At 47.1% G+C, this 23814-nt stretch overlaps 2 long non-coding RNA genes across 4 annotated transcripts; one reads left to right on the forward strand and one right to left on the reverse strand.

The window, feature by feature from the left end:
• Window positions 1-5521: 5521 nt before the first annotated feature.
• On the reverse strand, window positions 5522-11500 carry LOC134480001 (uncharacterized). 2 transcript variants are annotated; one of them, XR_010054091.1, is made up of 2 exons: window positions 10818-11500; window positions 5522-10244 (listed from the first exon to the last, which is right to left on the reverse strand). It is a non-coding gene; the product is annotated as an uncharacterized LOC134480001 (long non-coding RNA). The 2 variants fall into 2 exon arrangements; XR_010054090.1 differs by having other exon boundaries at window positions 11293-11467.
• A 1-nt stretch (window position 11501) lies between these two features.
• LOC103693030 (uncharacterized) lies at window positions 11502-16449 on the forward strand. Of its 2 annotated transcripts, none has more exons than XR_005488006.2 (3): window positions 11502-11826; window positions 12356-12435; window positions 13146-16449. It is a non-coding gene; the product is annotated as an uncharacterized LOC103693030 (long non-coding RNA). The 2 variants fall into 2 exon arrangements; XR_001839274.3 differs by having other exon boundaries at window positions 11509-11826; window positions 12361-12435.
• The last annotated feature ends 7365 nt before the right edge of the window (window positions 16450-23814 follow it).

Here is a 23814-nt window from a genome sequence, read left to right on the forward strand (position 1 = left end):
TCCCCCTCGCAAAACTTTTCACAACTTTTTAAAATTGAAAATAGATTTTTTTTCATACCATCTATCCTGATTATGGTTCCCCCTCATCTAAATCCTTCAAGATCTCCTCCAAAGATGCTTCAATGTCTCTTGCTCCGTTCGAGTTTCCTGTTTTAGATTTATTTCACAGCGGGAGTGTTTTGCCTGCAAGTATTTATGTATACCATGTGTATGGCTAGTACCTGCAGAGGTCAGAAGAGGGCAGCCACGTAGGTGCTGGGAATCAAACCCCTGTCCTCTGGAAGAGTAACAAATGCATTATCTACTAGTCCCACCTCCCCAGTCCCTTAAATGCCTTTGTAAATTATTGATTTTATTTTATATGTCTTCTATGCATGATGTCTGTGCCGCACAAGTTTGCATTGCCCTTGAAGGCAGAAAAGGGAGTGTTGGGTCTCCTGAAGCAGGAGCTTGTTGTGAGGCGCCATGTGGGTGCTGGGCCCAGACACCAGGTCCTTTGTTAGAGCAGCAGAATTATTAGCCCCTGAGCCAGCTCTTCAGCTCCATTTATCCATCCTTTTTAAAGACAAAATGTAGACACTGTTCCACTTGCATTTTCGTTCGATCTTGTCCCCGTCCCTCAAACACAATTTCGAAAACGTTGGAACCCTTTTAAGTAGCTTGCTATACATCTGTAAACCAAGTTAATACTTTTTTTGTTTTAAAAATCTATAGTAGCTGCTGGACATGTCTTTTTCTGTCCTGATATTTGGAATGAATCAATAATTTATCCTAGAGATTTATACTTATTTTATATGTAGTATATTAATTGATAAAAACTGATACTTGTGATAATTTTTCTATGAGTAAACAACTAAATTTACAGCCTTACAATAACTCTATGAAGGTTACTTTTAAGTTAATTTATTTTACATGTATGGATGCTTTGACTGAATGTTTGTCTGTTAATACATGTGTACAGTGCCCATGGAGGCCAGAAGAGGGGTCCCCTGGAGATGAAGTTATAGACAGTTGTTAGCTGTCATGTGGGTGCTAGGAACCAAACTTGGGACCTCTGCAAGAGCCACAAATGCTCCTAAGGACTGAGCCATCTCTCCAGGCTCTAAACGGAGTATTCTTGCTTTGGTTTCCTTATTGTTGTTATCATTTTAAACAAATACCTCAAGTGGCTGCTGAGATGGCTCAGCAGGGAAATAGGCTTGGCACCAAGCCTATGGCCTAAGTTAGAGCTCTCCACCCACGTGGGGGAGGAGAGAATCCACTCCTGCAGACTGTCCTCTGGCCTGCACTCAGGTGCCAAGGCACACGCAGGCTACCTGCTCCAACAAATGCATAACTGTAGAAAAGTAAGAAGTACCTCGCAAATGAACTATTTGGGCACGTATGAGTTTTATTACCTACTATCAATTTTCCTATGTGTATTTTTATCAGTATGTGTTAACCATACAGAGTGTAGGGTTTCAGCAGAACGTTTCGTCGTGTGCATGTAACCCACACTGATGGTATTCTCTTTATGCTATACTGTCCCGTCTGCTTTTCTTAACCTCTTTCCACATCCCAGTGTTTCTCCCTTTATTTTTTGCCTTCCTTTCCTTTTTGTCCGAATTTCCATTCACTACTGGAAAAATGCAATATTAATCTTTCTAAGCCGATTCATTTCATTCAACACGATCATCTCTGTATCCATTTTCCTTTAGATGTCATGATTTAAGTCTTCTTTGTGGCTGGGTAAAACTCCATCATGATCTACAATGTAGCTGTTCTCTTTCCTTCCCTGGGGGTCTGTCAGTGGGCGTCTGTGATGGTTTGAATGGGAAGTGTCTTCACACACTCGCGCATTTGAACACTCAGTCCCCAGTTGGTAGAGCAGTGTTGGGAGGAAATGTTACCTTTAGGAGATGGAGTCTTATTGGAAGAAATACCTCACTGGCAATGGGCTTGGGGCGTTTATAACCTCACCCCACTTCTATTTCATGCTCTCTGTTTCCTTCCTATGAGTGGAGCTGCGATCTCTCAATTTCTTTGCCATGACTCCCCCACCAGAAACTCTTTCTCTCTTTGGAACCGTAAGCTAAAACAAGCTCTTTCTTCTGTACGCTGCTTTTGGTCATGATGATTCATCATAGCAACAGGGAATGCTACAGCTGTTGAGGTAGAAATCTCGGCTCATGTCCAGACAGAACACACCAAACCAATATGGTTCCACGTGGAGAGATTTAATGAGAAAAGAAGAGTAGAAGGGGGGAGAAGTAAAGGAGACTGGGCCACGGGCACCTGGAGGGAAGTGGGGGATGGAGAGAGAAGGGACAAGGGGAAGAGCAGGGAAGAGAAGAGAACAAAGAGCAAGAGAGAGCAAGAGAAAGAGGAGGGGGCAAGCAGCCCTCTTTATAGTCAGGCACAGCTGGCTGTTGTTAGGCAACTGTGGGGCGGAGCATACCGGGCAGGTAGCTGTGGGGGTGGAGCTTAGACAGAATACCAACAACAGTATTTATGTAGGGCTCCGGCTTAGCTTAAGAAGCAGTTGAAAGCCTAAAAAGCCATAGTTGTAGGAGGTGGTTCTGATGCTTTGATCTGGAACCTTCCTGTAAACGCTGAAGGTTCTGTTCTCCAATTGGTTCTTGATCAATGACTAAAGATGCCAGCAGCCAATGGCTGGGAAGAAGAGGCGGGACTTCCAGGTTCCTAAAGGCCGGTTAGGAGACACAGGAGGAAAAAGGGAATTCACCATGCTTCGGAGGAAGAATCACGAGCTATGTGAGATCAGGGTGGAGTGATTGGCCACTTCCCCAGGCAGAAGACTAGAAACGCAACTAAGCTGGGGGCAGATGTAAGGTGCTGAGGAAGGAGTAAAGGAAAAGACACGTTCACCTAGCTGCGAGAGGCTTAGAAAAGTCCAGCCGCTGAGCTAAATGTGTGTGTGTGTGGGGGGGGGGGGGGGGACTAGCCAAGAACTCAAAGCAGTGTAGAAAAACTACATGCTACACATAGTTTTCTAAATATTCTCCCAACAGGAGATTTTTCTAGACTATATCTGAAGAACTAAAGCAAACAAATAAACACCGAGAAACAAACAAAAAATGGAATCGTATAAATGTGACTAACCCAACAAATGGGCGGTGGACACAACAGACTTTTCACATGAAGAAATACAAATAGCCGATAAATACATGAACTGTTCAACATCCTTAGCTACCTGGGAAATGCTCCACTGAGACTCCATCTCACCTTAGTCCAAGGTAAAGGCCACGGGGTAAAAAAGCAGCACATGCTGGCAAAGATGCTGGGTTGGGGAGGAGCCCTTGAACATAGCTGGTGGGCGTGTGAACTAGTGCGGCTGCAGCGGAAATTGGTACAGAGGCTCCCTCAAAAAACTAAGCGCAGAACTACCACGTGATCCAGCCACACCACATGATCCAGTCACACCACGTGATCCAGCCACACCACGTGATCCAGCCGCACCACGGGCTGTCCACTGGACAGAATCTAACTTCTCAACAGAGATGCTTGGCACCACATTAACTGAGGCACTATTCATGCTATCCCCAAAAGCTGAGCTATAGTATCAGTTTATGATAAAATTTTACTACATCTTCACCGTCATCATTTCTGGGAATGACCAGAGGATATGAATGACCCTTTTTCTTTCACATCATCACCAGCAGTGAATAATCTGATTCCTGCTGGTGTTTGCTGATCTTGGTCATGTGTCTGGCGAGTTGAGGACTGGCGTCTGTATTACCTTAAGTTTGTCAGTTATCGGTTTGGCTTTTCTCCTTATTTATCTCTGCGTGCATTGTTATCTTTCATATACTTTGCAACTATGTTGCCCAATCTGCTGCTGTTATATTAATTCTGGTGGTAGGTTTTTACTTTGTGGAATTTTTAATGTCTTATACATTCAAATGGTTAAATCTATCAAAAATTTAAACTAAAATTGTTACTTTTTGTTGTAGAATTCTGTTCAATTAAAATATGCTGTTGCATTTGCTGTGTGAAAGAGCATTAAGGGTTAAAAGTAACAGACAACTATGGCTCAGGGGAAACTTGAAATTTAGTTTTCGGGCAAGATAGATAAAACTATAGTCAATAATATAAGCCGTCCACGATGAGTGTCAAATACTTGGCACAAAACGAGGTGATTTCATGTTGGCTGCCCGGAAACAGAGAACAGAGAGCACTGCCTCTGCCGAATCCGTGACTAGATCAGCCAGATGACTCATGGCAGTGCAGGACATCAGGGCTGGAACAGCCTAGAGACCCATCTCATCTGATTTGTGCACATGGAATAAACAGTCTGACTTTTAACACTGACTGAGCTCCTATCCACATGACAGCTGACTGTTAGCCCCACCAAAGGCTCTCCAAGGTGACACAGGGTACCTCAGGCTGTGTTCACCCCAGGTTCTTATGCCGTATCCTCAACACAGAGCAGTTGTCACTCAGCCTACCACAGTTCCATTGAAGCCACTAATGCCAACACCAGAGCCCCACTGTTGTGAATGGGGCCCTGGGGTACAAAGGCAGTGAAGGGTAAGGGATCCATCTGGTGTGCTCCTTGACTCAAACTCTTGCTCCCCGATTGGGGCTCTGGGTCTTAAAAGGTTTCTATGTGGAGCTTTCCCTGTGATCTGAATGTTGGGATTCTAGTTTGTCCTTTCTTTATCTCATACAGTCCTTGAACAAGAGCTTCTTACATGTATGGCTTCTTATCAGTGTCTGATTGTTTCTTACCATACAAGCGTCCAAAACCCAGGACCACAGGGTACTCTCGCTAAGAGTGAGAGCAGGGAGTCAGGCATGGCCGTTCACCTTGTGGCAAGAAGGGGACTGAGGCAGGAGGATCACTGGGTGTTTGAGGCTAGCTGAACTTAACAGAATGAGTTCCAGTCTAATTTGTAATACAAACAAACAAAACCCTGAATAAAAACAGGAGTTAACAGCAAAATCTGTGAACTGGAGGGACAGCTCGGTAGCTCTAAGGGCGCCTTCTCTATCCTCTTTGCCTTCTCTTTACTTTGAAACAGTTATAGATCACAGTAGACTGTAACAGTAGTGCAGAGAAAGCCCGGGAACCTAGCACCCAGCTTCCCGGGGCAGTGATCATTGACTTTGATGAAATGAGAACTTTGATTGGCTCGAATAGGCACCTTGTAGATGCCGTTCCTAGTCTTTAGCCTTCGGGCACACTCTTTTGTTTGTTCTGTGTTTTCTGTGGTGTAGATTCACATAACCACAGTATCTGGTCCCGAAGCTGCTCCAGCAGCACGGAGGGCACTCACAACAGACCCACCTTCCAGCAGCCCTCCAAGCTACCTGGCCTCCATCTCTACAGTGTTCCCTTCATCTACCACAGTGGTTCTCCACCCAAAGCTTCCACAGGGCGATCCTAAGACCACTGACAAATTCAGATATTTACATTACAACTCATAACGGTAGCAAAATTAACAGTTATAAAGTAGCGACAAACGGTTGCAGCGTCAGGAAGATGGGAACCTCTGACCTAGTGCACGCTCTTCTGAGATTGGCTTCTTTTATTCAGCGTAATGCCCCTCCTATAAACACCCAATGTTGTTTTACAAATCAATAATTTCTTCCTTTGGGCAGCTAAGTAGCACTCAGTCGTGCAGGTGGAGCACAGCATCTATCATTCTCCTGAGCGGTTTCCAGGTTTTCACATAGCAAAGCAGCTCAACCTGTGTAAGTGGTCTGGTGAGTGTCAAGGAATCAGGTCGTACAGATGCTGTAGAGTGGAGCTCTCTTTCCCGTGGTGGAACCTCTGCTATGTCAGTGACCAGAGGCAGTCTGCTACGGACTCCAGGGGCCACTCCCACATTGCTGTGCCAATCTGCCCCATTACTTAAAAAAAAAATCCCTCAGTATTATTCCTTTTTGACATCACAATATTATTCGTTTACTCTTTTTCTACAGCCCCAGGAGAGCCCCGTAAGAGATTTTGCTTTGCCCTGCCCTCTGCTAGTCCCTACCTTTAGAGAGCCAGGTTCCTTGCAAGTAAATGTTTAGTAAATACAATCTAGCAGACAAGAAGGGAGTAGAAGGAAGCTATTCTAGGTTGGATTAGAAAGCCAGAGTCAAATCATGTCCTTACCCCTTTCTGGCTCTGGTTTATACTCTGTTAAAGTGTCTATTGGCAATAACACATCTGTCAGGGACATTAGAGGTTCAGGTGATGGTCTGCATGAAGGCACTTTGCAAGGCAGTACCATGATGTCTTGTCACTGTCTCATTTTCTCCTTTTTTAAAAATATTTATTTATTTATTTTTAGGAGTACACTGTAGCTGTCAGATGTACCAGGAGAACATCGGATCCCAGATGGTTGTGAGCCACCAAGTAGTTGCTGGGAATTGAACTCAGGACCTCTGGAAGAGCAGTCAGCACACTTAACCGCTGAGCCATCTCTCCAGCCCTCCTCTCCTCTTTCTGCTCTCCCTCCTCCGTGGGAAGCTCACCAAGACCACCAAGGAAAGCACCTCCATCCTTGAGAGGTAACAAACCATCCAGGCAGTTGCCAAGTATGAAAGCCTGGCATTCTTGTGACATTCCATCCAGTAGAGGGCGACAGCTCCTGCCTGCTGGTTCCAGTGTCTTCGCATGGTAACTTAGTTATTTGTGTGTGCTTGGTTTTGAAGGGAGCACACATGTCCACTGCAGTCACCCAGTAGGCTCCCAGCCCTCTTGTTTAGTACGTTGTGCTGTTGTAATGCAAGCCCCTTCAGGAAGTGTCTAGCTAATGAAAAGCATATCTACTTTGTTTAGCAGGATTTGTGGTCTTAATTTTCCTGCTTGGCCCAGCAAGCCTCAGAGCTCAAGACCGATGACTTGCTTCCGAGGCAACATCCACATGGTCTACTTGGTGGACATTGCGCGCTCATGGTGAACTGGCTAAGGACAGTTCTCGAAAGTGCTGACCTGCTGAGCCAGTCTAGGACAGTTGAGGGACATATCTCAACCAGCCAGCCAGGAGTCCTGTTCTGGATGGAGGCAGCCCTGCTTCCTCTGAAAATAAAGAGTGTGTAGGGGGGTTAGGGGTGGGGTCACTGATTATGTCTGTTAGTGAAAGCAGCCAGGGATTAAGGAAGCATCAACAAGACTATCACCAGCCCAAGCCTTGCAAGCCCTTCCTGAATTTATCAGTTCTGATGGGGACAGAGCGGGATGTAGTAGGAGGTGGCAGGTTAAGGTGACAGGAGAGGGCTGGAGAGATGGCTCAGAGGTTCAGAGCACTGACTGCTCTTCCAGAGGTCCTGAGTTCAATTCCCAGCAACCACATGGTGGCTCACAACCCTCTGTAATGAGATCTGATGCCCTCTTCTGGTGTGTCTGAAGACAGCTACAGTGAGTATGATAAATAAATCTTTAAAAGAAAAAAAAAGTGAGAGGAGAAATCCGGAGGGTGAGAGCATCCCCACCCCCATCCTCATCTTTCAGCGTAGTTGAGAAGGAAGATCAAGAAACAAAATGTCTGACTTGCTTTGGTGGGAACCACACTCACTTCCCCCTCAACTTCCCTGAAAGTCTGCCATGCTTGAGAAAAGCATTCCTAAAAGCATTGGTGAAGGAGAGAGGCCACTGCTGGTAGGTGGGCTGTACGTGGAGGAGGGCGTTTCTCCACTGCAGGGGTGTACCCCGTTCAGTGCTCTCACTGCTGCCCGTGTAACTGTGGTAAGCCATTGCTCTTTCTGTGCAACCATTTAATTCCCTGCATTCCAGTCATTTGGTTTCTTTGCTAAATGTTGCTCCTTCAATAGAGTCTTCCCAAGATCCCCTTAGTTTACCTGGGTAGGGAAGAGGCTTAGCCTTTGGTCACTCTCTGACTTCTTCGAACCCTGGTCTTTGGAGCAATGGGTATTGAGCAGCTGCTCCCTGGTGATGTCAAGACAGAGCCGACACACAGTGAGCAAAAGCAAACATGGTCAAGTTGTGAGCAAGCCTGGGGCAGAGCCCAAGCCCACGGACAAGATGGCGCAGGGTATGTGAGACCGTTGAAGCGGAGCCAGCAGGGACACTGACCTTGTGCCTGTTCTGTAAGCAACCCCAGAGAACCAGAGCACATCCCCTGTGGGTAAAATCTAAATTTAGCACCCAAACAAGCTGCTTCCCCATTTTGCTGGAGAAAAGTTCTTTTCACTGGTGTAGGCCTTGGCTTTGATTAGGTGGGAGGACCCACGTCTGGGAATACATAAACTTTATTGTTCTTGGATGACAGTGCATTTTCCTTGCCTACTGGTTTTCCGCCTTTTTCCCCTACCATCTGGGCTTGCTGACTGTATTGGCCAAAATGAGCCACTTTGCCTTGGCCTGGGCTCCTGAGGAGGTCATACCTACCCTAGAGTCCACACCTGGGGGCATTATTTTGTCCCCTCTTCACCTCTTGAGACAGTTCTGGGAAGGTTGAGTGTAGCAGAAAGAGAAACTCTTGAGTTTGTGTGAATGGTACCCTGGGAACAGAGTCCAAGTTTGTATCCTTAGGACCGGGTTTTAACATCCAGAAGCCGGAGAAGACCAGGGCTTCCCTGAGATTCTGGGATCTGAGATCCCAGTGAACTATTTGGACAGTCATCAGTTTCAAGGGGATTTCCTGGCTTGTAGTGCTACCCTCAACCCCCATGGCCAGGTTTCTTCGAGGCATCTCCTCTAGCGTGATCTGTCATTCACATTTTGTGTGAGTAGGTGGGGGAGATTTTAGTGAACCCTCCTCTAAACTCAGTTGCCCGAGTGCACACTTGGTCTCTTTTGACAAATGTCTCCTTTGATGTCCAATGACACAAGCTCTGGTTAACTCATCTATTTATGAAGTTCGGAAATGTAGGGCAAAGAGCATTCACTTGGACTCAGATGAGCTAGGTTGCTGGGTGGTCTGTTTTTACTACTTATTAGCTGGATGACATTGGGCAAGGTACCTTCTCCAAGTGTCTGGTTCCTCGCCTGGAAAACAGCAATAATGAGACAGAACTCGGCTCTGTCAGCAACAAGTCAGACATTATATATCTTCAAGAGCTCTTTATAAACCTAGCTTGCAGCCTCTATAAAGGAATCATGACTGGGTTGGATGGACTGTGTCTCTGTCTCTTGGGACCAGGACCCACTAAATAACATTAGGTCTTCATAGAACTCGAGGAGCTCTTCCTGATGGTCCTTGGACCCTTCCCTCTCTGCTTTTATTGTCTCGAATTCCCCTTTCTCTTTTCACAAATGACATCGAGAATGATTAGTAACAGCTCTTCCGCTAACTATTCTTGAGCAACTTATCTCCTGGTTTTATTTATGTTGCTTTGCTAATGTGGAGGTTGAAAGCAAGAACGCCCATCGGCAGGGCTTGCCCGGTGACCCAGCGAAGGCACAGGAAGTCGGAGGGAGCCACTTGAATGCTGTGGCCGTCATCGAGCTCCGGCATGCTTTCCGATTGCAATCTACGCTCTGCTCATTTTTCCATGCTCTCTTGCCTGACATTCAGTATTAAGGCTGAAACAAGTGTTCCCGTTTAACAGTGACTCACGCAGCAGAGAGAAATTAGGCTAAGTCTAAAAAGAAATTAGGCTCTGGGTGAAGGAGAACTGGACAGACACTTTCTTACTGTAACTTTCCAGAATGTCCTGGATAGCCCCCAGGAGTTGTCAGGATGGACAGAGCTTTGGAACATTTTACAAGCTAGTAAAACATTGTTTGAGGGGCAATGGATCCTTTGGAATTTATCTGCACGGCTGACGTCACCCTCTCAGCACGGGGAGCCAAACTGTCTCCATGTCTCTGGCCCTTTTCTGGTATTATTTCCCAGTAGTTAAGCCCAAGTGAACCTTCAAGTCACTTTCCTGTCAGATATTATTACAACAAGGAGCGACCCTTTCTCGGCCAAGGAAGCTTCCTCTTCAGATTGAAATGGAAGGGAAATTGATGGCTTTTCTCAGCCCCAGTCTCCTCTGCAGACGGCTGTTTGGAGAGTCCAAGCCTTGCAGCGTGAAGCTTTGCCTCTGCAGTCTGCAATGACTGCCACCTCATAGGTCAGTGCACGGTCTTTCATTACCACTTGAGGACTGGAACGTTCCCTCCTCAGCACAGGTTCAGAAGCAACCTGATATCTCTACGGCGGAGTCTAGTTCGTTTTTTGCTGTGGCCGATGAAGAGTAGCATCCTCTTTCTCCTCTCTGTGAGCATTTGGAAGCCATGGCAGTGGATCCAGGAAAGCGGCCTGCATCTGCTGTGATCTCATGATATGCTGAGCCCTGTGCTGAGGTATAATATTTCAACTGTTTTCAAAACAGCTGTCTCTGTTAGGACCCTGCACATCTCATTAATCAGGGAACTAGGGTGTGAAGGGATAAAGACAAGGCATAGAGGTCTGCAATTCGATCCACTGAATGGTTGTGGCTCTCAAAAATCCTCTCAGAATCCCGACACCCAAAGTGACGGGTGAGGTTTGGGGCAGTGTTTAGGTCATGAGGTCAAGATCCTGAGGGAGGGGAGTAGTGTCCCTGTAAAAGAGGCCCCAGGAGCTAGCCCACTCCTCCCAACAAGTGAGGATACATCACAAAGGCTCCTTCCAGGCACAGAATCTGCTGGTGCATTAACCTTGGATATCCTAGCTTGAAGAATCACGGGGACTGGGCCTCTGTTGGTCATAAACTATGTAGCCTATGGTATTTTGTTGCAGCAACTGGGCTAAGCTAATACATACATGTTTGTCTGGATTCTATTAGAGTCTGCCATCTCTAGAAGAGGTGTTATGTAGGAAAGATCTGAACAATAGCTTTAATGTCACACTAACAAGGATCCATTCTTTCATGGATTGAGATCCACTTACCCAGAAGTCAATCCAAGACAACTCAATAGCGTTCTAGCATATTGAAGGTTTTTGGCAACCTTTTCCTCTACAGGGCAGAAGTCCTAGCCCTCGGAAAAGCCCCTATGATTTCCTCAGTTGGGTGCCAGTATCGGTCTCAAATCTTTACACTGCTTAGAACAGACTGGAGAAAGAGAATTGTGGTCCAGCTGACCAGTCCCCAGATGACTCATCTGGCCCTGGACATCCTAAGCATCCCCACACTCTCCTTCCCTGGCTCTCCTGTGTGACCCTGACTGCCAAGCCGATGGTTGAAGCTGGTTCCTAAGCTGGTGACTGTTGAGGACCAACTGGGAGAAGGGTCATGGCCACAAAGATGAGTGTGGCTTGATCATTAATCCTTTCGTGAGGTCTCTGACCACCAACTTGAATTGAAGCTCAGCTAAAGCCCAAAGGTATAAGAGAGGGTCCCCTTTTCCAGAAACCTGTGACTGACCTCAGGTCCTCTTTACCCAGTGACAGACAGTACCCTGTCTGGGTGTGAGGTGGTAAGCTTGCCCGGTACCTGTCCCTGGCCTCCAAGCCTGTGGGTGACCTTCAGACTAGTGACAGCCACTCCCCTGGTATTTGCTTCTGCAGAGGGAGCATAGGACAAATCCATGGGCTCTTTGCTGAGGTGAATCTCTAGCAAATTTCAACCAACATCAAAGTATAGCACAGCATCTGTGACATCATATAGCCTGTCGCCAGGGCCCCACCCCAATCATCATATTACCTGAGTCAACTGGCACAGTTCAGCCACAGCTTAGCGGACTGTAGCAGAACTCACAGCTTCTCCCGGAGTGAAACAAATACGACAATGATCGTGCTTTGAAGTCTTCACCCATGTTCTCGAGGAGGAATAAGGGCACATTGCTGAATGACACCAGATAACTGAGAATCTGTATCCTAGTGGAACTGAACCTGGGTCCTCGTACTTGCTGACCACCAATCTCAGCCCTAGAGCTGGATTCTAATCCCAGCTCTGCTGGTCAGTTGTGATCAGTTGTTTAGCAAGTTGGTTAACAGCATCTGGCTGTCAATGTCTTTTAGTGTAAACTAAGGACAATGCCTCCACGATCCTTTGGTTGGTTAGGATGGCTCAGTATTGCTTCTTGCCTGCCACGTTTGCTAGTTGTAGAGTTTGGTATCTGTCTCCTGGTGTGTTTACGATATTCCTTTGTGGGCAGCACAAAGATAAAAGTGTTTATGCCCATGGTTTGTTGGAATGTGTTGAGGGAGGAGTGGGGGGGGTTTCAGGGCTTGAGTTTCAGATTATAGAGGAAATATTTGCTGGGTTGGTATTTCCCTCTTACTGGGGGATAGGGAGTAATTTCAGAAAGCTTATGTTGATCCTTAGACCCATCCCTTTGAAAATCTGGACTCTCCAAGGAAAACGGAGCTATCTTAAAGAGGGTTCTGGAAAGAGAACATGCAGTCAAGCATTATACCACATAGAAACATATAGGGCATAAGGAACACATGTTCCTTTTGATACTTCAATTTCAGTTTGTTGTTAGAGCAGATCTTCTGGACTGAAACTCAGCCTCACACCTCCCTGGAATGCTGCCTTCCAGATTCTTGGACATTCATTCAAAAGGTGCTCCTAGAGGATCCTCTGGTCATTGGGTCACGCGGGAAAACACTGAGGCGCTCTTCCAATTCTTGGCAAAGGGTTACCCCTTGTCTGTCAGGGAGATAGAACTTCTGCATTTGGGGGTCACATGTCTCCACCCCTTCCAGTCCTACAGGAAGCCATAGACTTGCTGACAGGCTCTCTTCTCCTCCCCTGACCTCTCTCAATCATTCAGAGAAGACAACAGGTCATCTCTCCTTGAGACAAAATGGTGGCTCCTTCCTTAGGGGTGAGGTGGGAGAGTGGGGATGCAGAAAAAAAAAAAACAGGCTTAGTCAGCCAGTGTCTGATGGGGTTGATGAGGTGTAATGGCAGGACTTGTTTGAGGACTATGAAGCTGTATGGAGAGATTTAGAGAGCTACGTGTGAAACTGGAGGTGATTTTGATCCCGTTCAAATCTCCACGTCTGTCCTTCCTCCTGTTCTTTTAACTTAGCGGAACTGCAAAGCTGCAGAAGCTGTTGCCTGCACGGTGCTCATCTCTTTGTGAGCTGCCATGGCGGTTGCTTGCTGAGGGACAGACCGATTTGACGGTCTCACTGCCCCGGCAAGGTTGGTGGAACAGTCCACACACCCATTTTTCCAGATCTCTTTTACAAGCTAAGCCTAGCATTACAAGGCTGTCCAGTGACATCATGACACATCATCAAGATAACTTGATTTTTTTTTTTTAGGAACTCGAAGCCTCACTGGATATTTAGATTAGACCTTTGTGATGTGCATCAGTGACCTGTGATGTCTGCTTCTTCCCAAAGCAGAGGCTAGATTTCACCCTGCTGTGCATCCTGGAGACTCTGAGACAGACTTGTATCTGACTTGCGCTCCAGTCATGCACTTCGCTGCTTCTGGGAGGTGGAGCTGAATTTAACACCTGCTCCTTTGGAGAGACTTGGATTCACATCCAGTGCATCTCTACAGACTGGGCTTGAGTGAGTTTCGGACCTGTTGCTGACTCTGTGAAGAGCTTCTTGAAGCAGCTGTTTTATCCCGTTATTAGTTCAAGTCCCAAAGAATAATAGCAGGAACTGTATTTCCGACTCCTCAGGCTGACTCACTATGAGACTATTTGAAACGATGTATCATCATGGTCATCATCATCATCACCATCAGAAAGTACAATGGCCTATAGTCAATCTTATCAGACAGCAAAGTTGGGGAAGAGCAAACCCACTATACTTTGCAAAGCTGCCCCCGGCCCCGCCCCGCCGCAACATCCCAGTGCATACTGACCCATGCCACACCCTCCTTTGCAAACAGGATAGATAAGATGGACATTTCAATTCTATCCCCAAAGATTGGCATTCCCTGTGAGATGCCAGGACCTGCAGACGTTCTATAACCAGAAAACCCTGGTAGAGTTTCAACATCTGTGGTAAAACAGGAGATTGGGGAGGGCTGAAAAAAAAAGGAGGAGGTTGTGAAGAGATTTATTTCATCCTTAACCAAGAATGGCTAAGGGTCATGCAGCCATTTCCCACGTGAGCATCCACCAATAGAAAAGCATCAAGTTCAAAGTCTCCTTTCGTTAGCTAGCGGTTAGCATCATCAAGGTGCGGCAACGGCAGGAAAAACCAAACTACCTGTACCAGCCAGATCCTCTCACACAGGTATTCAGGTTCCCAAATAGTCCTACATCCTAACATCCAGTGGAGGTTCTGTCTTGGAGCAAGGGGCTTCCAGAGAGCAGTGGGGTCCCAGCCCAGTCAGCCCGAAGGGGCTCACTGCTTTGCAGGGAAATGGTGACCTATATCTGTTTCTGTCCCTCAGACATTTGCCCTCAGGGTTGACATTTCCTGAGACAGCAGTTTGCTTAGTGTGCTATACTCTGAAACTCAGCTTTTCCTGTCAGGAAAACTGGGTTTTACCGGAAAGCTTGGGCTTATCAGGGGTTAGAATCCCAGGGGCAAAGAAGACACGGGCCTTGTCGACAGTGGGCGTGGCAAGACAATGGGCGTGGTAAGACAGTGGGCGTGGTAAGTGTGGAAGTTCCGGGGTTGAGCTTGAGCTAACACATCCTTATCAGCTGGCTAATGGTGTACGTCAGCCTAAAGCCCACACTGGTGGGCTGGAAAGGTTTTCTGGGGAAGCAGCCATGGGTTTTCAACATCGGCATAGGAGGTACAGCTATTGGGCTTTGTCATTCATGACTGATCCCCAAACCAACAGAGTCTTCGTTCCTCAGAACCTGTTAGAAAAGCAGAAAGCCTGTCCTCACGCCCATCGATTTACAATCTGCACATTAACAGCCCCATTTGGGAAATGATTCTTATTCAAGCATTGGTCTAAACTGAAAGGAAGAGAGAACGATTTTGAATCTGGAGCACATGAAGAAGCCTTTGAAACCTGCTCCTGTGTGGAAGACCACAGGAGTCTCAGACTGAGCAGGCAGAATGAAGTGGGGGAGGGTGAGCCATCTCCATCTCCACAGGAGAGAAATTCAGCTCCTGCCTGCCTCCACCTCAGGAATCTTGGTGATTGACCCAGACCGAGGGTTCCGGAAGTGGAAGTGGACATCCCCAGGATTTGTGTTTTGAAGTCAGATTTTACTGCGGTGGTTTACGTGCCTGGCCCCCTGAAGTTTTTGCTCCAGTTGCTGCAGGGAACCTGGATAGTCCTGGGCTCTGATGCCGGTGCCCTGCAGCCACACAAACACCCCGAGGCTCCTCCTGGAGCCACAGCTTCTGGGAAAGACATTTCGGAAGTTTCCCGTGGCTGCAACAAATTGCTCAGGTCTGCACCACAGCAAGGCTGTGACCTGCCTTTCTCCACCTTGGCTCAGCCAGCTTCTGAAACTGGCAAAGGTCCCATGTCCCTGCAGGCTCTGCTTCATGGGAGTCAAAGGGGAGGACCAAGCAAGCGTTCCTGTCTGTTGAGACATGGCACTCCTGACTAGTAGTCAGCACAGGAGCAGTGTCAGGTGCCCTGAGAGGAGGAGGGAGTTCCTGGAGGTAGACAAATTTGGGACTGGAGGAAGTCTGTATCTTGAAGCAAAAAGAGAGGCTGGAGTCATGGAGAGAACCTTCATGTGGAAGATTCTATCTACCCAAAGGTCACTTAATTTCTGCCTTTTCTAACCACTGCTGTGTGACTATATAGCAAGGTGGGGGTGTGCCCTGAGCAGTGTTCTTGGCACTGAAACAGGATGATCCTACCCTCTGGAAGACAGACCCTGAGCCCACCGCACAAAGATGCCCACCAGCATGGGTTTCCTTACATGCCCTTCTGTGTGGGATTTTATAAATACATTTCTGAATTTAATAGTTCCTTCCTGGTAATTGGAAGGAAGACAAACCTTGACTATCTGGCATCTTAAGTCTGAAGTCTGTTTTAAAATGACTCTAACGACTTACTGAAACCAAACTGGTTCCTAGATTGAAGTCTTTGGGGGGCCTTGCTTCAACCAACAGGCCAGAGTTATAATTAGCACATTAGTTCCTTGATAGCCAATTGATCCTCTTAGGACATAAACATAATTAAAAGCAGTTTGTTCTAATGTCTGCTGTTTAACTGCTGCCCACTGCATTGCGGGATTAACCTTTTGCTTGCCAAGCAAACCCTGACGTAATGAGTTCACAAGCTGACTTTCTGGCCAGTCTCATTTATACTAAATGTATTCTCATAAAATGGGTTCAGCGACTTCAAGTATTTCCCCCACCCCCATCCAAGTGGTCAAGAAGTTACGGCTATTGTGTTCGCCTTCTGCGAACTTCTTCGATGGGCTTTGGCACACAGGGGCCTCCTTGAGTCACAGTCAGCTTGTCCAGGACCATAAAGAGATATATTTTTGTTTCCTATCCTAAACACTGTGTAACTCACTCACTCTTCATTTTTCCATGGAGATTATGGTAAGGGGGGGCGGGGCTGTGGGTCTCCAGGAGAAAGCAGCTTGTAAAACAGCCGTGGGGGGATTCCAAATCTGACTTAATCAACCTTTCTCCAGAACCATAGACCAATAAAACTGCTTGCTTTCTTACCACAGCACAGCCGGCTGATTTATTTCTCACTCCGCTAAAGCCGTCGCTGCTGCTCGAAGGAGTTCATTTGTCAGGCCCAGAGAATTACAGTTCACAGGACCTCTTGCAAGTACTATCCCAGTTTATAAATTTCGCGAATTACAATTTACTGCGCCGCGTCCTGCAGAGACCCATATTAATACATGGGGGCTCATCTGCAGAAGCACGTGTACAGGACTCCCCAGGACTATGGCACTGGGGGGGGGGGCTGTGGGCTGCGTGTGGCTAGCACACAGAAATGGCTGTTCTTTATAGAACACAGCCTCCTGAGAAGCTTCTCTTGCTTCCTTTAGATTTTTCCCTTTCCTTGCAATGACTTTCTGCATGTCCTGAGTGTTGTTTTTACCTCCTCAGAGGCACAGCCTAAAGGAGACCAGATACCGTATGTTTGCGTTGTGGTGTGGAGGGTTAGACTGTGGGAAGAACTTCCTTGATTCCTTTCAAAATGTACAGACTTTCAACTTAGGGGTTTCCATCTGCCTGTGGACACTTAAAGAGTTGTGTTAATAATGAAACCCCTTCTTTCTTATTCCTTCCCTCCTCTTTCTTTCTTTCTTTCTTTCTTTCTTTCTTTCTTTCTTTCTTTCTTTCCTTCTGTCTTTCCTTCCTTCCTTCCTTTCTTCTGTCTTCTTCCTTGCATCATGGACTTAACCAAGGCTCTTGAACATAACAGGCAATCACTCTACCACTGACCTACGTCTTCTACCCCCGATAGCATATGCATCATGACAGGGCATTGCTGTATAGCCCAGGAAGTTCTTCACTTACGATTCTCGTACTTCAGCCTTCTGAGTAACTGGGACTTAACAGCTTGCACGAAAACCTTTCTTCTTTTGACATTTTCTTTCCCAGTCACCAGATCCTCTGCTTGAACCTTCCGGATACTTCTGAGTCTTCTCACATGCCCTCAGAAGCCAGTCTAATTCTCCTTCCATTAAATTCCCATAAGACCTTTCCCTTTCCTTATGGTCTCTCTGGCATCTTCATTGGTCATGGGTTTCGGCTCCCAGCCTGCACCTTGCTACCTCAGCCCAGGGCCTCTCCTGTGCACCTATCCGTTGGATGCTATCATTTCCAACTGAGGTGCTGTTCTCATTCCCACTGGACGTCTTGGTACTCAAGGTCTCTCAGTCTTCCATACCATGTAAGTGCTGATATTACCCGGACTTTGTCTCCCAGCATTCCTATGTGTATTCCTAAATCTTATGTTTTAGAATGTGACAATATTTGGACACATGTTCTTAAAGCTGGTAATTAGTCAAGACGGTTTCATTAATGTGGGTTCCAATCTAACTTAGGTAGTATTCTCATAGGGACAGAGATTTAGTCATAGATGTGCACAGAGGCCACACCTCGTGAAAGTACAGACAGATGTTTTGGGAATAGTATAAGGGTGGACCTACGGACAAACAGACCTAGTAGAGAATGGCACGCCAACAGCTCTGCCAGGTGCTGTGGCCACAGCAACTAGTTCTTATAAGTCTGAGGTCCTGAAACAACAGAAATTCATTCCTCACGGTTCTCAATGACAGTATCAAGGAATCCATGGGGCCGCTCCCTTTTCAAAGCTCTTTTAGGCTCTGCTGGCTTCTCCAATGTATCACGGCCTTTTCCTGCTCTCTGTGTGACGTTGGTCTTTGGAGTTGGTACTCACCTGGGTTATCCAGTATGATCTTACCTTGAGGCATTTAACCCAGTGACACCTTTCCCATAATAAGGCTACATTTACAGGTTCTAGGAGTAGGGGGTAACATATTGTTTGGGTGACCCCTGATGTACCCACGACCATCTCTTTAGTTTCGTTCAAAGTATTTCTAGCAATTCTATACCTAGAAGAATCCTTCAAATTTCTCCTCCAAGGGTTGCCTTCTCTGTGAACCTTTTCACAAACTGTAACATCACACACACGGTGAATTCTGGGCCCTGTAGGCTTTTGCTTCTGTCTGTTCCCACGTGGCCATAGATAAGCTCCTCAGAGGCAGAGCAGGGCCTTGTCCTCTGATCCTAGGATGACTGTCAGCTCCTGTCACTCTTGAGGACTGAGGCTTAGGTCTAAGCTCCAGTGGCTTCTTCTGTTTGGGGTAAGATGGCCCCCACGTTCCAAAGCTTTGCTTGGTTCTGCGCTCCGTCTGACACACATGGAGCACCGGTGACATCTGCAACATGGTTCTTCTTTGTTTTGCCTGATTCTTGCTGAGTCTACCCCATCCACTGCTTTCCAGAACAACCTTCCTTCTAGAAGATTCTCCCTTAGAGGTGAGCGTGGTGAGGGCTAAACCGTGGAGAGGGCTAAACCGTGGAGAGGGCCACAGTGTTGTAGCATTTCTGCTGTGCCAAGTTGATTTGAAATTTGGGATGAAGAATGGGTCTTGTCTTTAAAGATCCATTACAGGCTGACAGGCAAGCCATCTCATCCCGAATGGCCAGTGCACTTTGTTCTGAGAAGTGTGTGACAAGGCAGAGGAAACCTTCAGTCACCCAGAATGCCTGTGAAATGGGAGGCACTGCTCTTCTGAAATTGCCGTTAAAATTTCTTTTGAGGCCAGTGAGGTTGTTCAGCCTGTAAAGGCACCAAGCGGAGAAGCCTGGTGATCTGAGTGCAATCCTGGGGGTCTACATGGAGGAAGGAGAGAGCTGACTCTTGTAAGTTGTCCTCTTAGGCCCAACCATACCTAAACACACAAACACACACACACACACACACACACACACACACACACACACACCCCATACACACGCATGTACATACATACATGCACACCACCCCCCCAGTATATAAATAAAATGTAATAAAACGAAAAAGAAAACCCTCATTTGTAAACCCCTGGTGTAGACTTTCGTCAGTAACACCTCTCTGTCCTGTACCAGTAGGTAGAAAGCAGCTACCATGCAGGGTGAACTCCCTGTTGAGGTAGGAGGTTTGGGAAGGGAACTGAGCCCATTCTGCTAGGAGTCTCCTACCCTCTCCAAAGGCGGAGTACAGAAAACAGTTGATTAAATAAAAGCTCCACCTTTGAACTCCTAATTAATTTTGGTTTTCCTTCTAAAGTGCTAAGATTGTTTTCTTAGTAGCAATTAGCCACATCTATGCAGGAATAATGCAATAAATAACTGTAGAGGAAAGCCTGGGCCACTTGTTTGTGTTTCCTCTTGAGAACTTACCATGCTGGGGAAAGCTGTGTGGGTTTACTATGTGAAGTGCAAGTGAGGTTACCCCAAATGAGTAAATGCTAATGTCAGAGCATAAGGAGACTGGCTTTCTGGCCCCTGTGTTTACTCACATTTCCTCACATGAAAACGGAGAGCAGTTCTTATCTCAGCCTGCCTCAGGGGATCATTAGGGGATGTTGTGAAACGTTTTGAAGATGCTGTGTAAATACAGCACTGCAGAGCTTCCCTATGGCCTCCGTTCTGATCCTGGGAAAAGCGCTGAGGGGTTTTATACAGGCCTGCCATTGGTCTTCCGCCATTCCATTTCCCAACACCATCTCCGCTTTTCTCACTTCCGCCTTGGGTTTCCAGACACATCACCAGGCCACAGGAAGACCCTTCCTCCAGCTAACCTTGACAGCACTTTTCTTTCTTCAACCAGCCCTGGATGCTCAGCCTGTCCCTCCCTATAAAGCTGTTCGTTAGGATCCGGGGGAAAAGTTAAACTCCGCTCTTTTACCCAACATAAAATCTGTCTCCGTGTCAAAAGACAAGAAGGAGGAGGAGGAGGAAAAAAGAATTAGACGCCAGGGAGACACTAAATACAGTTTTCCTTTGACTGCTGGAGGAGATAAGTCCCTAAAAAAAGAGACAGGAATTGTTTGCTTATAAGTTGAGTGCTACGGGTTTATCACCTAGCGCCATAGATTATGTTGAGCTCAGTAATCAGGAGGAAGAGCGGGAGGCTACAATAACAGCGATAGGAACTATTCCGACTCCACAACCCCCCCTCCCCCTTTACTCACTCACCCTGGGTAGAAAGCGTTTATGTTACAAAACAATGTCAGGTCCTGGCCTGAGGGTCTAGTGTGTCTCACAGGCGTCTAGGCGCTCCATAGCTAGGGAGATTGGGATGTTCCTTGGCTGGGCCTGATGTCACCTGAGAAGCGGATGGGATGGTGGGGACACTCTGGGGTTTCCTCCCCCGGAGTGTGGTGGGGGCCCGGAGCCAGAACCCAGAGGCAACAGAGAAAGCTGTAAACGCCTGGTGCAGAATAATATTTAGGCAGGATGTTCCTTGAACCATGGGAGCCGTGAAGTTTCCTGGGCTTAGAAACTGCAGGTGATTAATTTCTTTAGTCCCAGTGGCGCCCAGTGTCTCCAAGAACACCCGGGTGGCCTCTAGATGAGGTCACTGTTCAGAATTTAAGTCACATCAGTACAGCTTGGGGAACTTGCAACAACTTCCACCGACCCAAACGCTTTCTGGTTGGTTGGTGCTGCGCATGCGGTAGGGTGGTCTGAAAGATGAGGTTCCTTTACCGAAGAGTCTAGTCGGGTGCAGAGAAAGCGGTGAGCTGTCCGGGAGCTGTGTTGGCTCCAGGGAGATCTGCAGTGACGTTAGCGTTCTGCTGGGCACGTAAATCAACTCCAGGAGCCGCCCCCTCCCATAACTTGGCAGCCTGTTTACTCTCTGATAAATTACCCTCAAGACCAAATGGATTTGGCCCAGATTAAATGTCTCCTGATCACGCAATTTATTCATATTGTGTCTCATCCGTGACTCCAACGCTCACTCCAAGGGCGAGACTCAGTGTCCAGTGAAGTGGATAGTCTGTGTTTCTTGTGGAGTCCGCTATTTGAGAAAACTCAAGACAGAAAGGAGGCTTTCAGTTCAAAGAGGCATCCTGAGAGTTATCTTTTCGTGAAGTCCGATATTGAGTCAAGGGCTTGCAGATATCTCTCATTCTCCCCAGAACCTACTGATCCAAGCCCAGACCATCTCTCTCCCTACATGGCAGCCTTGGCTTACCTTTACCTCTCATCCAATCTTGACTAGATATTCAAATCCTTTAATTTTTCCCACGGACCTCTGGTATCATGCTAGCATCCTTTGGCTCCAATGCCTTTCCTTCTAGTGAGTTTCTGTTCATCTTTTAAAACCCAACTCAAGGGTAGCTTCCTTATAACCTTGGGGGCTTTCAACTCTTACTGCCTCTGTGAAACAGATTGAGTAGTCTGTCCTCTCGGGGGCGACTGCGTCCCTCCTGGGAAGACTTGCTTCCTGTAAGACAGCCACTTGCTCAAATACTGTATCCCCAAGTCTAAACTTCTCCCGGGTTCAACTTTTCTTCTTGATCTAGACAGACTCAGTAACCGGCACACAGTAGACCCTCATTTTTTTTCTCTGAATGAGAATAGTGCTCTAGTGACTCGTGACAAAATCAAGGGCTTCCTATTCATGGAAGAGCCAAGTGGCTGTCCACAGCCTCACTCATGCCTTGAGGCAGGCTTCCAGAGGAGACTCAGACTAGCTGGAGATTGGCAGCAGGGAGATGAAGAGTGCCCAACTGTCTGTGAAATAATCTTTGCCTCTCATCTTGTCTCTGCATTTCGTTTTTCATTGTAGTTTCTTGACTTTCTTTGTTGTCGCCAGAACAAGCAACCATGTGGTTTCTTGGCTGTGCATCATCTCTGAACGGAACAGCATTGCACTGCCAATGAGGATGCCCAGGCTTAAACCCTAGCCTTGCAGCTGGCACGTTTCACCTATCCTTCAGCTCCCTTGGCAGTGAAGGAGCTACTCTGTCAACCACGGTCTTGTGTCTTGAGCAGTTTTCCAAGGAGAGTAAGGTCCATCTGGTGGCTGGCTGGTGTCTTCATGCTTTGAGACAGAGTAGAGTCCAGGCTAAACTCTATTCCCAGCCAGGCAGGCATGCTCTACCCATGGCTTGCCACTGGTGTATTTGATAGAAGAATACAGCAAACTGGATTGCTCTTAGTGTTGGCATTTTGGCTAAGCTCTACCCCACAGTTACCTGGCAACAGCCAGGTGTGGGCCACCCTACAGTTACTATACCTGACTCACTATAAAAGGGACTGCTTGCCCCCTCCTCACTCTCTCTCCCTTGCCTTCTTGTTCCCTCTCTGTCCTCTCATCCCTTCTCCCCTTTCTCCCCATTCCCTTCCCCCTTCTCTCTCCACGTGCTCATGGCTGGCCTCTCTCCTCTACTTCTTTACTCTGCCTATATTACCTCTTGACTCCCCTTCCCATGCCCTGAATAAAATCTATTCCATACTATACTGTCCTGTAGCTGGTCCCTCAGGGGGAAGGGATGCCTCAGCATGGGCCCACTGTGGCTCTCCCTTTCCTCCACACCTCACATCCACCAGAACTTATCTCTCCTCTCCTTATCTTTTTATACACATATCATTTAGACCTTACTGGAAGTAGCTAAATGCTATGCGACTGCCCAACACCGCACGCATAAATGTGTAAGCAGAAATTCTCCAATTTCTTTCAATTGCTTTTTCTCCCTGAATATTGTTCCCTCTGTCGCCTGTGTGGCTGGTAACGGAGTGAAGTAAGGCAGAGGCAGTGGGTCTGTCTGCAGGCTCACACTCTCTCTGCCCGTTGGACATGGAGTTGTGTTGCATATAACCCTTTGGCACGATGGTGTGAGGAGGTGAAAACCTGGGGAAATGAATAGGCCAGGAGCATAGAGCTTCAGGATCCAGGGTAGCGTCCCTAGAAAGAGACTTTGAGGAGCCCTCTTGCTCCTTCTGCCACATGAGGGGGCAGTGGTAGGATAGCCATTTATGAACCAGGGAGCAGAATTTCACTATATCCCCATACCGCCATGATCTTAAACCTTCTAGGCTCTTAAATCTAGAGATCTGAGAAATAATTTTTCACTGTGTATAAGTCAGCCTGCGTAAGTCTTTTGGTCCCTCTCTCCTTCTCTCCATCCTGCTTCCCTTCCTTTCTTCTGCCTATCCTTCATCTCCTTTTGAGGTGTTTTGAGGAAGACTATGTAATGAACATTCCATCTCTCTTTCTCACCCCTCTCCTTTTCTCTTGCAGGAATCAAACCTTGAGGATGCAGGCAGGCACTTGTATCACCGAGCCACATCCCTGGCCTGAGTCTATGGCATTGTTACAGAAGCTTGAACAGACAAACACAGAAACCCAGGAGGGGTTGTTAACTGGTTGCAGCTACCAAGGTTGGGTTGCCCCTCTCTGAGTCCTGGGCTGGGCTGTACTCCTACAAGATGAACTCGATGACTAGCCAGTCAGTGCTTGTGGTTGGCAATGCCCCAGTGACTGGCCTTGTGGGACTTTGCATGGGGCTGATGGAGGTGTGATATCTAGCTTGTTCTGATCTTCATTTCCTACTGT

The sequence above is a fragment of the Rattus norvegicus genome, chromosome 8 (assembly GCF_036323735.1).
Source record: "Rattus norvegicus strain BN/NHsdMcwi chromosome 8, GRCr8, whole genome shotgun sequence".
NCBI lineage: Eukaryota > Metazoa > Chordata > Mammalia > Rodentia > Muridae > Rattus > Rattus norvegicus.